Raw genomic sequence first — 14,654 nt, forward strand, 5'->3', positions numbered from 1 at the left:
AGATACTCACTGCCTGGCTCAATGGCTCTCTCTTTCTTTTTCACTGTCTAGATGAGGGCTAATATCCTTTCACTTTAATCACTTTTTGATAATTACGTTTAGATATTTCCAGCTAATGGCCTAGGAAAGGAATGGTGGTAGGCATATGCCAAAATGAATGGGGACAAACTGGTTGCATATAATGTAACACTTAAGCTGTCATTATATAAAGAGCACTATGACACGTTTATTTAAAATGAGTTAAATGAGAATGTCAACGTTAGTATTGGGGCGGGGGTGCTGCAGACAACTGGCACAGAGTGTCAGGGGTAGTGTATGACAGAAGAATGCCAAAGAAGCTAAAACGTAAGCTGTACAAAACAGTCATTCAACCAGTATTACTTTATGGTACAGAAACCTGAGCAGTTAAGGCAAAGCAGATGAGAAAACTAGTGATAATAGAGATGAAGTGCCTGAGATGGGTGGTAGGATGCACACTGTAGGCACAGATGAAGAAATGAGGACATAAGAGCAGAAGCCAAAGTAGCTGAAATTACAGAAAAGCCAAAAAGAACAGATTACTTTGGTTCGGGCAAATGTGAAGAAAAGCAGAAGACAATCTGGTGAAGAGGATTTGGGACAGACAGACAGAAAGAAGGCAAGAGGAAACAAGGACATCCAGCAAAAAAAAAGATGGATGGATTATGTTAGAGAAGGCCTGCAACAGTCAGCTATGAGTGTTGAAAAAGGTAGGAGAGTGGTATTGAATCGACAGAGATAGTAATGATAACAGTTGGCAAAACAATCTGACCTCATGAAGAAAATGAAACAAAGGATCATAGGATCATTGGAGGTTACTAGGCTATTGGCCCTGAGGCCATTATAAGCCTAGTCAAGAGTTTAGTCCATGTTTATACAAGTCAGCATCTGATGACCCTGTCTAGCAGGGACATGGGTGGAATCCCAGGGGTGTATTTTCTATTTCTCATCCAGTTATCGAGGTTGCACTTAAAAAAGGGGTAAAGAGGTACTCTGCCTGACATGGAGAGGGAGTGTATTCCATAGATGGAGGAGTCTCTGGGACATGAATCTGTCTTGCCAACAAGTCCTGTTGATGTCACAGACCAGGTTGAGGCTGCCCGTGTGAGTTACTTGGGTAGAACTTGACTTGCGGATATGCAGCAGTCCCATCACGGTGGAGTCCGTGATCACCTTGTATGCCAGACAGAAGTCACTTCTGAGGAGTCTGTAGGAGACTGAGTAGAGGGACAGGGCTTTTAGCCTATCTGTGTATGGTAGATATTTAAGGCTCTGGATTCTCCTGGTGAGGAACCTCTGTGGTCTCTCTAGCTGCTGTATGTGCTTTGTGAGGTACATGCCGAAAAGGGCGTTGTACTCAATAATGGGCCTTATAAGGGAAAAATACAGGGATGTTATGACCTCCTTGTCCCTGGATGAGATACCCTTACTTATGAGGTGGGCCATGTAGAAAGTTTCCATACAATCGAAGCAACAGGGGTTGATGATGATCATAATGATGATGAAATGATGACACCATTTGTTGTGAAGTAGGATGATGATCATAATGATGATGAAATGATGACATTGTTTGTTGTGAAATAGGATGATGATCATAATGATGATGAAATGATGACACAGTTTGTTGTGAAGTAGGATGATGATCATAATGATGATGAAATGATGACACCGTTTGTTGTGAAGTAGGATGATGAGCATAATGATGATGAAATGATGACACCATTTGTTGTGAAGTAGGATGATGAGCATAATGATGATGAAATGATGACGCCCTTTGTTGTGAAGTAGGATGATGATCATAATGATGATGAAATGATGACACCGTTTGTTGTGAAGTAGGATGATGATCATAATGATGATGAAATTATGGCTCCCTTTGTTGTGACATAGAACGATGATCATAATGATGATGAAATGATGGCACCATTTGTTGTGAAGTAGGATGATGATCATAATGATGATGAAATGATGACATTGTTTGTTGTGAAGTAGGATGATGATCATAATGATGATGAAATGATGACACTGTTTGTTGTGAAGTAGGATGATGATCATAATGATGATGAAATGATGACACCATTTGTTGTGAAGTAAGATGATGAGCATAATGATGATGAAATGATGACACCATTTGTTGTGAAGTAGGATGATGCCCATAATGATGATGAAATGATGACACCCTTTGTTGTGAAGTAGGATGATGATCATAATGATGGTGAAATGATGACATCATTTGTTGTGAAGTAGGATGATGATCATAATGATGATGAAATGATGACACCGTTTGTTGTGAAGTAGGTTGATGATCATAATGATGATGAAATGATGACACCATTTATTGTGAAGTAGGATGTATCAATGTAAAGCTATGAGGTATGTCTGCTGATGGCCAGATTTAGAATCTGATGTACAGCATATAGGAAAATATACACTCAAACTGATGCTACAGGCCACAGCTCTAAGTTGTTTCACAGAGGCGAGGGGGGGGGGGGTCACTGCCAAACTGTTAGTGCTTAAACGCTGTCTTGGAGCTCCTCATATATAACTGAAAGTGAAAGACAGAGAGAGGGGGAATTTACTGAAAAGTTAACACCTGAGTCAGTCTACCAATCAGGAAGTGACTTTTCAGGTAACCAATTTACACACCTAGAAAGTAGTGCATGAGAGTAAAACCTACAGCAAAATTTATGACTATATCAGGGTTGTTTGTGAATATACTGACACTGAAAAAGAAAAATGAACAGGAATGTGTTGATTGCAAATCAGATTGGAATACAGAGATGGAAAGCTTCTCAAGAAGAAACATACTGAAAAGTTGTTTGTCAATAAGTCTTTGAAGATCCTTGAAAGTGATGAGAAATCAAGTTTGCCAGTGGCTGCATGGTGTAACTGGATTTTCTGTGGTATGTATTATTAAAACACACAAAGTTCAGAAGAATCTGCTGAATTTAAATGCAATGAGAGTAGATGACACATGGTATGGGTCATGGTATATATATATATACATATATATCTGCTGTGTGTGTGTGTGTGTGTGTGTGTGTGTATGCATAGGAACTTATTTGACTGCATTTGGATGTAGTAATTTACTCATCATAGCTCAGTTCTTGCATCAGTAGGTGACAGTGTATGAAAATCAAAGTTTGTAGTTTATTAAGCTGACACAGCTCATCAGAGAAAGTGCATCCTTTGAAGTTTCAGTTAGATGTGTGTGTATTGCTTCTCTATGTGCAGCACAGAACCAGTGACAATCAAGCACCAGTAAGAGATGGACACATTTAAATGACCCAGTTAATCCACATATGTTGAATATGTTTTATTTCTTATACTATGATACATCTGCTGATCTTATTATGAGACAGAACAAACTAACTTATAATGAAAAAAACATACCTAAACAGTAAGCCAGTATCTACAACCTTAATTTAGTGCTAGATTAATTTTCTGCAGGTGAGAGTGCTCAAGAGCAGACACACACAAACACATGCTATAAGGAATAAGTTTCAATAAATGCAGGTTATTTTAAAAATCAATAGAATATGACAGTTATGCTACTACAAGCTGTGCTTGAGTGCAAAGTTGATCAGAACATACAGTGGCCATGGCAGAGGGAATTCCTCTTTCCCTGAAGTGAACTGACCTCTGTTTGGTCATATGAATAAAAATTGTGCAGAAGACTTCTTACTTGGTATGGGACCTTGCCCAGTGGGAACCATAGTTTGAATTCCACTTGTTTCAATGAGAAGTGGATTTTCAGAAAGTGACTTATGAATGAGTGTAGATCCTTTTCTTTAACTATAAGTTTTCATTGCCCAGCTGTAGATTAGAGTTTGATTTTGCAAGCCTCCATTTGCTTACGGTGTCACTCTAAAACAAATCATTTAACCAGACACTGCTACTGCTCTACATGTGAAGCCTGAAAAATTTGACTGCGGTTAGTGTTTGACCCTAGTTAACAAATGCAAATAAATAAATAAATAAACAAATAAATAAAAACTTAGTATCTGTTTCTGAAGCTGCAGCATTAAACTGGGAACTTTTATTACAAACGGTGACAGACGATAATGTTTTTCTGAAATACTCGTAAGAATCAGATAGGTTGTAAACCAGTCACTCTTCCTAGAATAAGGCCTTTCATCGTGTGGTTTCATATCTGGGAGTGTTTTTGTTCTTATGTCCCACTAAGAATGCCGAAAACAACTGAAACTGCCGAATAAAAGTGTTGCAACAATATTTTTTGCTGCACATTAACCGAATGCAATAAGGCAACTGCAGACCTGCCATCACTGGAAAGTTAACTTTTGCTTAAACTGAACAGGTCGAGAAACGATCATTAGTTCCCCTACTGTTGTCGCTATACAATTGCTGAAAAGTTATGGACCTGTTTTCTGGAGTTTTTCCTGACCACAGACCCAGTATGAATTTTTTTCCATTCCATCCCTGAGGACAGCATTTCAGGAGCAAGCAACGCCTAGATGGAAAATTCCCATTTCCTCCTGAAAATAAAAATGCTTCTCTACTTCTGTGCATGGCTATGACAGGTTACTGCCCATAGTCAGCGACTGCCCTGGTTTGGCCAGCTGCCCAGAGTTCTCGTCTGTTTTCCAGACAGGAAATATGAATCAAAATAACATGACATAAAAAACAGTAATTAGTTTTTTTGTGTGAATGTGAGACTGGTCAGGCCTTAATGAGGAACAGACCTGCAATAAAACAATTGGCCACTCTTTCAAGACTTTCCTTTATTTTCAAAATGTTACTTAAATCAGCTTTTATTACATGCAAGTTGTTAAATATTGTTTCCCCTTACTAGTTCATAAAAGAGGTCTGACTGTATTTAATTTTTCTTGTAAGTGTCTAGCTGTTCTTTTACAAAAGGCAGCTGACATTTTCAGGCATGTTATAATGTCTGCAAATCTGTACAGCATACAATCAGAGTAACATGGCCCACTTATAACCCTTCACTTGTTACCCCTCTCATATCCTGATTAATGCATGCGATTCTTACTGTCTGCAGAGGAACATTTTCAGATGTCCTATTATGTTATATGTTGGCTCACCTGGAAACACAATAAGTACTACACATAACACCTATGCAGTAATTTATTGATCAGCTAGGGATACATGCACACTACATTTTGTTGCATTTTTGTTTGGCACAGCTGGTACACAGGCTGTAAATTGTTTTAAAATGTAATATCCTAGCTCTTACCTAACAAAAAAAATTCTCTAATGTCAGCAGGAACACACAGACAGAAATAAAGAAATAACCTTTTAACAGATATCCTGCTGATTGGCTGCCTGAAAAATAGAGGTGCATATCTAACCTGAACTTAACAGGACAGCAAAGGAATGATTGTAATAAAAGGAGAAATGATGATTTTTTTCCAAAAAACAGAGACGTGAAGATATTCACCTTCTTTGCCATCTTCGTTCTCTGTCACCTCAAATGTTTACAACATTAATTATTGAAATCGAAGAGACTATAAAAGAGCTGTGGTAATACTCTGTTATACAGCTAGTAAGAAGCTGCGACCATCAAAAAAGAAAATCAGTCTTACTATTTATCTCAGCCAAATCATTTTATGCCCACTCATCTGCAGACAGGCATCAGACAAGACATGAACTACTGTCATCTCTCGTAGCTTTGTCTTGCAAGTGTCACAGAGATAGGAAGAGCATGTGTGCACAAACATTAGTGTATTACCCCAGTATGTATCCAGTGTGTGTGTGTGTGTGTGTGTGTGTGTGTGTGTGTGTGTGTGTGTGTGAGACAGTGTGAGTGTGTGTGTGTGTGCGCGTGTGTGTGTGTGTGTGTGTGTGAGAGTGCGTGTGTTATAGTGTGTGTGTGTGTTTGTGAGTGTGTGTGTGTGTGTGATAGAGTGCATGTGTGTGCATGTCTGTGTGCATGTACACATGTGTGTGATGTGTGTGTGTGTCTGGGTGTGTGTGCGTGTGTGCATGTGTGCGTGTGTGTGTGTGTGTGTGTGTGTGTGTGTGTGTGTGCGCGTGTGTGCGTGTGTGTATGTGTATCTGTGTGTATCTGTGTGAGAGAGAGTGTGTGTGCGTGTGTGTGCATGTGTGTGTGTGTGTGTGTGTGTGTGTGTGTGTGTGTGTGTGTGTGTTTAGCTTCCAGTATGAAGGTGCTGCATCTTTTTACTAATAGACATTGCACAATAACATATTAGCTTTTAAACTGGGTCAGATATGACAACCAACAGAGCTAAGGCAACTTCATAATACTGACTGTCTATCTGGAGACATTATCCAAAGATGATGTTCACACACACGCAGGCATATGCAAGTATGCATGAGTGTGCACACACACACACACACACACACACACACACACACACACACACACACACACACACACACACACACACACACACACACACACACACACATACACACACACATATCAACATCCAGAAAAACATACAAAAAAAGCAAAGGTTTGTAATTATAAAAACTCTGGCATTCTTCACAACCATAAAACTTGTTTGCAACCTTTAAAAAGCATTCATACAACTATGTGGCAGAAAGGCAATAAACATGTATAGCTGATCACCTCTTACAAGTGCAGTCCCAAAAATTGAATATGTAACATCAAAATTTGAAATGAAAAAAACTTAAATCGATTTTCTGCCAATATGTGTGTGAGTGTGTGGAAAAGGCTGTACTACCCATCTATGCTACTTATATATACTGATTCTAGCACTGATATACCTCAAACCAGGGACAACTCTCCAGTTCAACAATCTGAATATATTTTTATAGAAATCACATTAATTGCTCATCGGTGATCATGCTTTAGACTATAAGTCAGTAATGTCTGACACGTCTCACACTTTTCCCTGAACCCCATTTACAGGCAGTTTCCTTTTTGCCTCAAAAATGTTTTATTTTTCAAATACAGTTGAATAAATTCCGTAGTATTTGTATATAACATCTTAAATAACTATGCACACTATTTACATCAGCCTGACACTATAACAGAGGTCAATATATACAATTACTTTATAGGTATAACAATCCAGTTATCAGAGTGTATCTGTTCAGTTATTGTTAAGTGTCAATCAATGATAAGACTTTTTCCCATGGATTGTTAATAAATGGCTTAGGATGAATCCTTAATTCTTTAATTTTAATTTCCAACAATGCTGTGGTCTTCAGTAGGCTGTAGAAGTCTTCCAAAGTTGGTATTGTATTTGTATTCCATCTTCTTGTTAAACACTTCCTTGAGCTTCAAAATCACAAGAACAACCAAAACAGGACACACCACGAGAACTCGGATTTCTTCAAAAATGTCTTTTATTCGAAAACGATAACAAGAATGAGCGCTTTCGCGTGCTTCTTGCACGCTTCTTCAGATACAAATTACAATATCTAACCTAGTTCCTTATATACCTCTGATAAGAAGTATGCATCCGAGATTTGTGTTCTCTGGAATAATGAAGGGACAATTTTGGAGGTTGAATAGAATATGTAAGGATCCGGCCATATTACAAACAGAGGCAGATAAGATGGAAAGGTTATTTATGGCCAGGGGTTACAACAGCAAGTTGATTCAGGAGACGAGACATAGTATTATACCTTATGAGAATAGAGAGGCTGAGACACATAGTTGCTGCCGAGAAAACCCCAGAGGAGAGAAGAGAATGAGAAATGAACCAGTTGTTTTGCATAATAGACGAAATAAAAAGATTAATTTAATCCTGAAATATACTAATGACATCAATGAAATCAGGAGCATTATAAATAGACACTGGAACATCCTTACTATTGCAGATGACACTAGGGCAATAGTTGGTGAAAAACCAGGGTTTGTGTTCCAGACTTGTGATGATTTGAAAACAATTTTTTCGTCCAAATTACACAAGAACATTTACGCCAAGGGAGGAAACATTGATACTCCAGGGACATATCCATGTGAGAATTGTAGTATGTGCCCTTACATCACCATCACACAAGAATACCAACATCCACATGGACATTTTAACTTTTCACCCAGGATATGGACCAATTGTAACACAAAGAATTTAATCTACATGGCCAACTGCACTCTATGTCCAGCTTTCTACATTGGTCTTACCAAGAGGAGACTGAGAGAGCGCATTTATAACCATGTTTATGACATACGCAAACATCAGGAATTGAATGCACTGGCCAAACACATAATTTCAAATCCAACACACCACTTCAAATTTAGAGTATTACAAACTGTGTGTATCAGTCCCAGGATGGGTGATAACACCAATGCACTAGCGAAATTAGAGATGGAATGGAGCTTCAGGTCAGGTGCACACAGAGAGCCAGGAATCAATAATTATGTCTCTGTTAAACCATTCATAGAATAAATGAATATAAGCAATATTTTAATATTATATGATAACAAAAGGAATCCAGAGACAGCGCACACAATCCGCACTTTATTCAAAGTATAAAACGTCCAAAACTAGATCACAGAGTTCGTAAACGCTATTACACATCCAGTACATGCGTTTTCGTCAGCCTGTAGCTTAGACTTCATCAGACAAAATGAATTAACTAATTAAGCATTATATAAGCCAATACATTTAAAAAGACCAATAACATTCAAGCATCTAAGTTAAAACCAATGAAAATAGTGACAGTCTGAGGAGCTCATTATAATAAAATTGTGAGTGATTTAAAATCATCTAATAAATATGTAAAAAACTTTTCCTTTAAAATAATTACAGTATTTAAAAGCAGAGGTATTGATTAAAAAATATTGTAGTCAATTAGGTTTCTAGAACCCACAATATAATGAAGCTGTTAGGTTAAAAACTGATAAATGTATTTATGTGCACAGTAATTGTAGTAGGTACATAAAAAACAGAAGCATAGACAACAATGCCCTCTACTGTTCATAGAACTACTTAATGAGTTTCAAACTTGAATTGATCTCAGATTGAGAGCTGGAATAATTGAGATACATTCATTTAAGCCTGGTGATTTGTTGGCCTCTAATAAAATTTGCCAATACAGTTCCCTGTATTCAAGCCATTCTTCCCAGGGACCTCCTCTTATTTCTTTTTTAACTTGTTCTAAAACAAAAAAGGAGAATGTGGCTTCTTTACAGTTCTTTGTGTGTTTGTACAATGCATTGGTGTCCTTTGCTTTTTGTATCTCATATAAATGTTCATAAATCCGCCTCTTCAATACTCTTTCTGTTTTCCCAACATAATACGAACTGCATTTTGTACACATTGCAAGGTAAACCACTCCTGGGACTCACAGTTGAATGAACCAGTGCTATATATATTAATGTCCCTTATTTCAATGTAAATTTCTCTTTGTTGGAAATATAGGGACATTGTTTACAGTGCCCACAATGAAATGTTCCATATGAGGTGTTATTAAGGCATGCCCTCTCCAAGTAGTGATGAGGATCTTTTGTGAGATTGTTCTCTAAAACATTTTTTATGCTACGTGCATTTTTATATACCATTTTTGGTGTTTTTCCTTTTATGTTCGGTATATCTGAGAAAGAGATGAATTTTTCCCACTCATTGAGGATCATGCTTTTTATCTTGGAGTTGAAGCCATTAAATTCCAAGATAAGTGCTGATTGATAGTCAGATTCAACTGGGGTATGATTTATGTTGATGTTTGTCTGACTCTTAGTGGTGTGCTCACTTAAGGCTTTGTCATTTAGACATCCTTTTATGGGTTTAAATTTGGTCTTTCTGTGTTGTTCAACTTCCGTCCTAATGTTTTTATGAACTCGAGTGGGTATCCTCTAGCGAGGAACATGGCTTCTAGCGTGTTACATTCCACATAAAAATCTTCGTCCTTGCTTGTCATTCGACAACCTCTAACAAATTGTCCTTTGACAATGTTTCTTTTGCAGTGGGGGGGGTGTGCACTAAGAAAGTGTAGGTAGGAATTGCAGAACGTATTTTTCCGAATATTTTGGTCTCAAAATCTTTAGAAATTTTGTTCTTTTGGACCTCCACATCCAAGTATTGAAGTCTGTCTACCGAGCTTGGGTGTGTAAAGCTCAAAAAAGAGGTGGTGGGGGTGATATACTCCAAAAAGAGAGATAGTGGATCACTACCCCAGTCCAAAAGATAACAATATCGTCAAGAAAACGTCGATATAAGGACCAATATTGTCGGAATTCAGAATTCAAAATGTAGTTCAATTCCCAACCTGCAAGGACTATGTTAGCATAAGTGGGTGCACACGCCGCCCCCATTGCTACCCCTTTGTTTGCTGGAAAAATTCTCCATTAAATGTTAGAAAGTTATATTTCAAAATGTTGTCCATAAGTCCCACTACAGCAACCTTTTCTATGTGTGTCAAGGTATTGTCCATAAAAATAATGTCCTCAAAGATCCTCATTCCTTCATTGTGTGGGATACAAGTAAAAAGGTCCACCACATCAATGGTAACAAAAATTAAATTCTCCGAATAGAGGGTAGATGTAATGTTCCTAAGTAGGTCCCATGAGTCTTTCAGAATGTGACTAAAGTTGTTGCAAATATGTTTGATCTTGTTGTCCACAAATTTGGCCATAGGCAGCGTCTTTGAGCAGTCAGCCGACACGATCGGTCTGAGTGGTGGGTCGCTACATTCTTGTGGACCTTCGAATACCAAATATAATTGGAACCTTTGGTTTAGGCACTGATAGAAACTTATGCATGTTGTTGTTTATTGTTCCTTCAATAATCATGTGATCAAGTGCCATGTCTATCTTTTGATAAGCCACTTCAACCTCATCCATGGAAACATTTCTATACTTGGTTTCTTCACAAAGAATATTGTTCATTTTTCCTTCAGATATAATGTTCTCCATTATAACTACTCCTCCTCCCTTATCTGGTTTCATGATTCTAATTGATGTGTTCTTCTTTAATTCTTCTAGTGTTGCATATTCCTCCTTTGTTAAGTTGTACTTTAAATGTTGTTGTTTAAATTCTTTTCAATCCCATTTTCCAATACCATCTCAAGGTTTTTCAGTTGTGGGAGAAGCGGAGGGTTGTAAATGCTACGCCTTGTAAGGCCACCTTGTGGTTGTTCAGTGTTAGATGGTGCTGGAGGTAAAGTAGCTTTCAAGTTAATTTTCCTAAGAAACAGCTTCATATCAATAATGGTTTTAACTAGGTCTCCTCGAGTACTTGGAATGAATTTAAATCCCTTACTGAGGAGATCAAAGTGTCCCTTATTTAAAATGATATTGCTAAAATTGTAAATAGAAAAATTATTGAGGGAATGTGTAGTACCTGTATGTAAGATCTCAGTGTCACCATTGGTATCACTCTCAGTAAAAGATGCAGAAAGGGTTAAAGGACTAGTGAGTGGGGAACAGTGGTGGTGGGGTATAGAGGGTATTCCTTAATACCTCCCTCTCCCCTTCTTCCTCCCCTCTCTGAAAATTCTGAGGGCCTTGCCCTTTTCTGTGAACATTATATGGTAACTCTAGGTCCTCTAATGGGGAAATTCATTGTCATAGTCCTCAAAACCCATTCTGTGTTTTTATTTTTATATTGACCTTTATAATTATTACCTCTCATGTAGTCAGTCTGGTTTTGACATTATGTGCGTTTCCCTGAATGGTGGTGATGGGTAATTCGCATTGTTTTATATTCATCCAAGTCCCTCTTAAGTTTATTAATTTTCCTCTGCTCTAGCTGCTTTACATTTTGCATCTATTTCTAACCTTAAATTAAAATATTTGTCTTTTTCCTGTTTTATTTCAAGAACAAATCATGTTTGATAAAATTATCTAAAGCAACAATTTCATCCTCAAGGTCAGCTAGCTGTTTAGTGTTTTCTTTAATAATGCGTCGCAAAATTTCTAAACCACATCTATTAAAAATGTCTATAAGGTCTTTATGGTATGCAGTCCCTATCTCAACATTATTAGGGTATTTCCAAACCCTGAGCCCCTTAGGTACAATATTGTGCTTAATGCAGGTTGTAAGATACAATTTTCAATGCATAACATTTTGTATTTGTACATACATTTATGCAATTTATCTAATTTAACACTATAGGAATCACCATCCTGTGGTGAATCATCATTATTCGTGGAAATATTAAATCCACGCTGGTTATGTAGCCAGTCAGTTAAATTGTCATTGTTAAAATACTCATTAGGTGGTGGAATCGAACAGTACCTGGAGCATTGCTGCCCGTAGCTTTAGAAGTAGTCCCAACACGCCCATTGATGGCTTGTGCTCCGGAAGAAAGTTCTCCTGTAGTTGAAGAGCCCAAAATTGCTGGTGTATTGGCAGGGTCAAATGTGCCACCGCTCGGTTCTGCCCCATCTTCGGACGTAGAGCCGGAATCATGATATAGCCTTTTCCTCTTCTGTTTGGTTCCTCTCAACCTTCGGTCCCTTCCTGCTTGTTAGATACGTCCGCTGACTTCCTGCCAGTCAGAGCAACGCACATCGGCGTGAGTAACTCTATCAGCTCAGTGAGCTGTCCGATAAGCTTGCGGGTCTGCCCTACTTCCTCACGGCAAGATGAGTGTGAGCTGTCTGCCATAGCTGTGCTCCCAACCAAGAAAACAGCCAAAAGGAGCCAGCAAAACACAAAACTGATAACAAAAGGAATCCAGAGACAGCGCACACAATCCGCACTTTATTCAAAGTATAAAACGTCCAAAACTAGATCACAGAGTTAAGAACGCTATTACACATCCAGTACATGCGTTTTCGTCAGCCTGTAGCTTAGACTTCATCAGACAAAATGAATTAACTAATTAAGCATTATATAAGCCAATACATTTAAAAAGACCAATAACATTCAAGCATATAAGTTAAAACCAATGAAAATAGTGACAGTCTGAGGAGCTCATTATAATAAAATTGTGAGTGATTTAAAATCATCTAATAAATATGTAAAAAACTTTTCCTTTAAAATAATTACAGTATTTAAAAGCAGAGGTATTGATTAAAAAATATTGTAGTCAATTAGGTTTCTAGAACCCACAATATAATGAAGCTGTTAGGTTAAAACTGATAAATGTATTTATGTGCACAGTAATTGTAGTAGGTACATAAAAAACAGAAGCATAGACAACAATGCCATCTACTGTTCATAGAACTACTTAATGAGTTTCAAACTTGAATTGATCTCAGTTTGAGAGCTGGAATAATTGAGATACATTCATTTAAGCCTGGTGATTTGTTGGCCTCTAATAAAATTTGCCAATACAGTTCCCTGTATTCAAGCCATTCTTCCCAGGGACCTCCTCTTATTTCTTTTTTAACTTGTTCTAAAACAAAAAGGAGAATGTGGCTTCTTTACAGTTCTTTGTGTGTTTGTACAATGCATTGGTGTCCTTTGCTTTTTGTATCTCATATAAATGTTCATAAATCCGCCTCTTCAATACTCTTTCTGTTTTCCCAACATAATACGAACTGCATTTTGTACACATTGCAAGGTAAACCACTCCCTGGGACTCACAGTTGAATGAACCAGTGCTATATATATTAATGTCCCTTATTTCAATGTAAATTTCTTTGTTGGAAATATAGGGACATTGTTTACAGTGCCCACAATGAAATGTTCCATATGAGGTGTTATTAAGGCATGCCCTCTCCAAGTAGTGATGAGGATCTTTTGTGAGATTGTTCTCTAAAACTTTTTTTATGCTACGTGCATTTTTATATACCATTTTGGTGTTTTTCCTTTTATGTTCGGTATATCTGAGAAAGAGATGAATTTTTCCCACTCATTGAGGATCATGCCTTTTATCTTGGAGTTGAAGCCATTAAATTCCAAGATAAGTGCTGATTGATAGTCAGATTCAACTGGGGTATGATTTATGTTGATGTTTGTCTGACTCTTAGTGGTGTGCTCACTTAAGGCTTTGTCATTTAGACATCCTTTTATGGGTTTAAATTTGGTCTTTCTGTGTTGTTCAACTTCCGTCCTAATGTTTTTATGAACTCGAGTGGGTATCCTCTAGCGAGGAACATGGCTTCTAGCGTGTTACATTCCACATAAAATCTTCGTCCTTGCTTGTCATTCGACAACCTCTAACAAATTGTCCTTTGACAATGTTTCTTTTGCAGTGGGGGGGGTGTGCACTAAGAAAGTGTAGGTAGGAATTGCAGAACGTATTTTTCCGAATATTTTGGTCTCAAAATCTTTAGAAATTTTGTTCTTTTGGACCTCCACATCCAAGTATTGAAGTCTGTCTACCGAGCTTGTGTGTGTAAAGCTCAAAAAGAGGTGGTGTGGTTGATATACTCCAAAAGAGAGATAGTTGGTCACTACCCCCAGTCCAAAAGATAACAATATCGCCAAGAAAACGTCGATATAAGGACCAATATTGTCGGAATTCAGAATTCAAAATGTAGTTCAATTCCCAACCTGCAAGGACTATGTTAGCATAAGTGGGTGCACACGCCGCCCCCATTGCTACCCCTTTTGTTTGCTGGAAAAATTCTCCATTAAATGTTAGAAAGTTATATTTCAAAATGTTGTCCATAAGTCCCACTACAGCAACCTTTTCTATGTGTGTCAAGGTATTGTCCATAAAAATAATGTCCTCAAAGATCCTCATTCCTTCATTGTGTGGGATACAAGTAAAAAGTTCCACCACATCAATGGTAACAAAAATTAAATTCTCCGAATAGAGGGTAGATGTAA

Source organism: Protopterus annectens, chromosome 8.part1 (genome assembly GCF_019279795.1).
Source record: "Protopterus annectens isolate FY-2018-M chromosome 8.part1, PAN1.0, whole genome shotgun sequence".
NCBI lineage: Eukaryota > Metazoa > Chordata > Ceratodontiformes > Protopteridae > Protopterus > Protopterus annectens.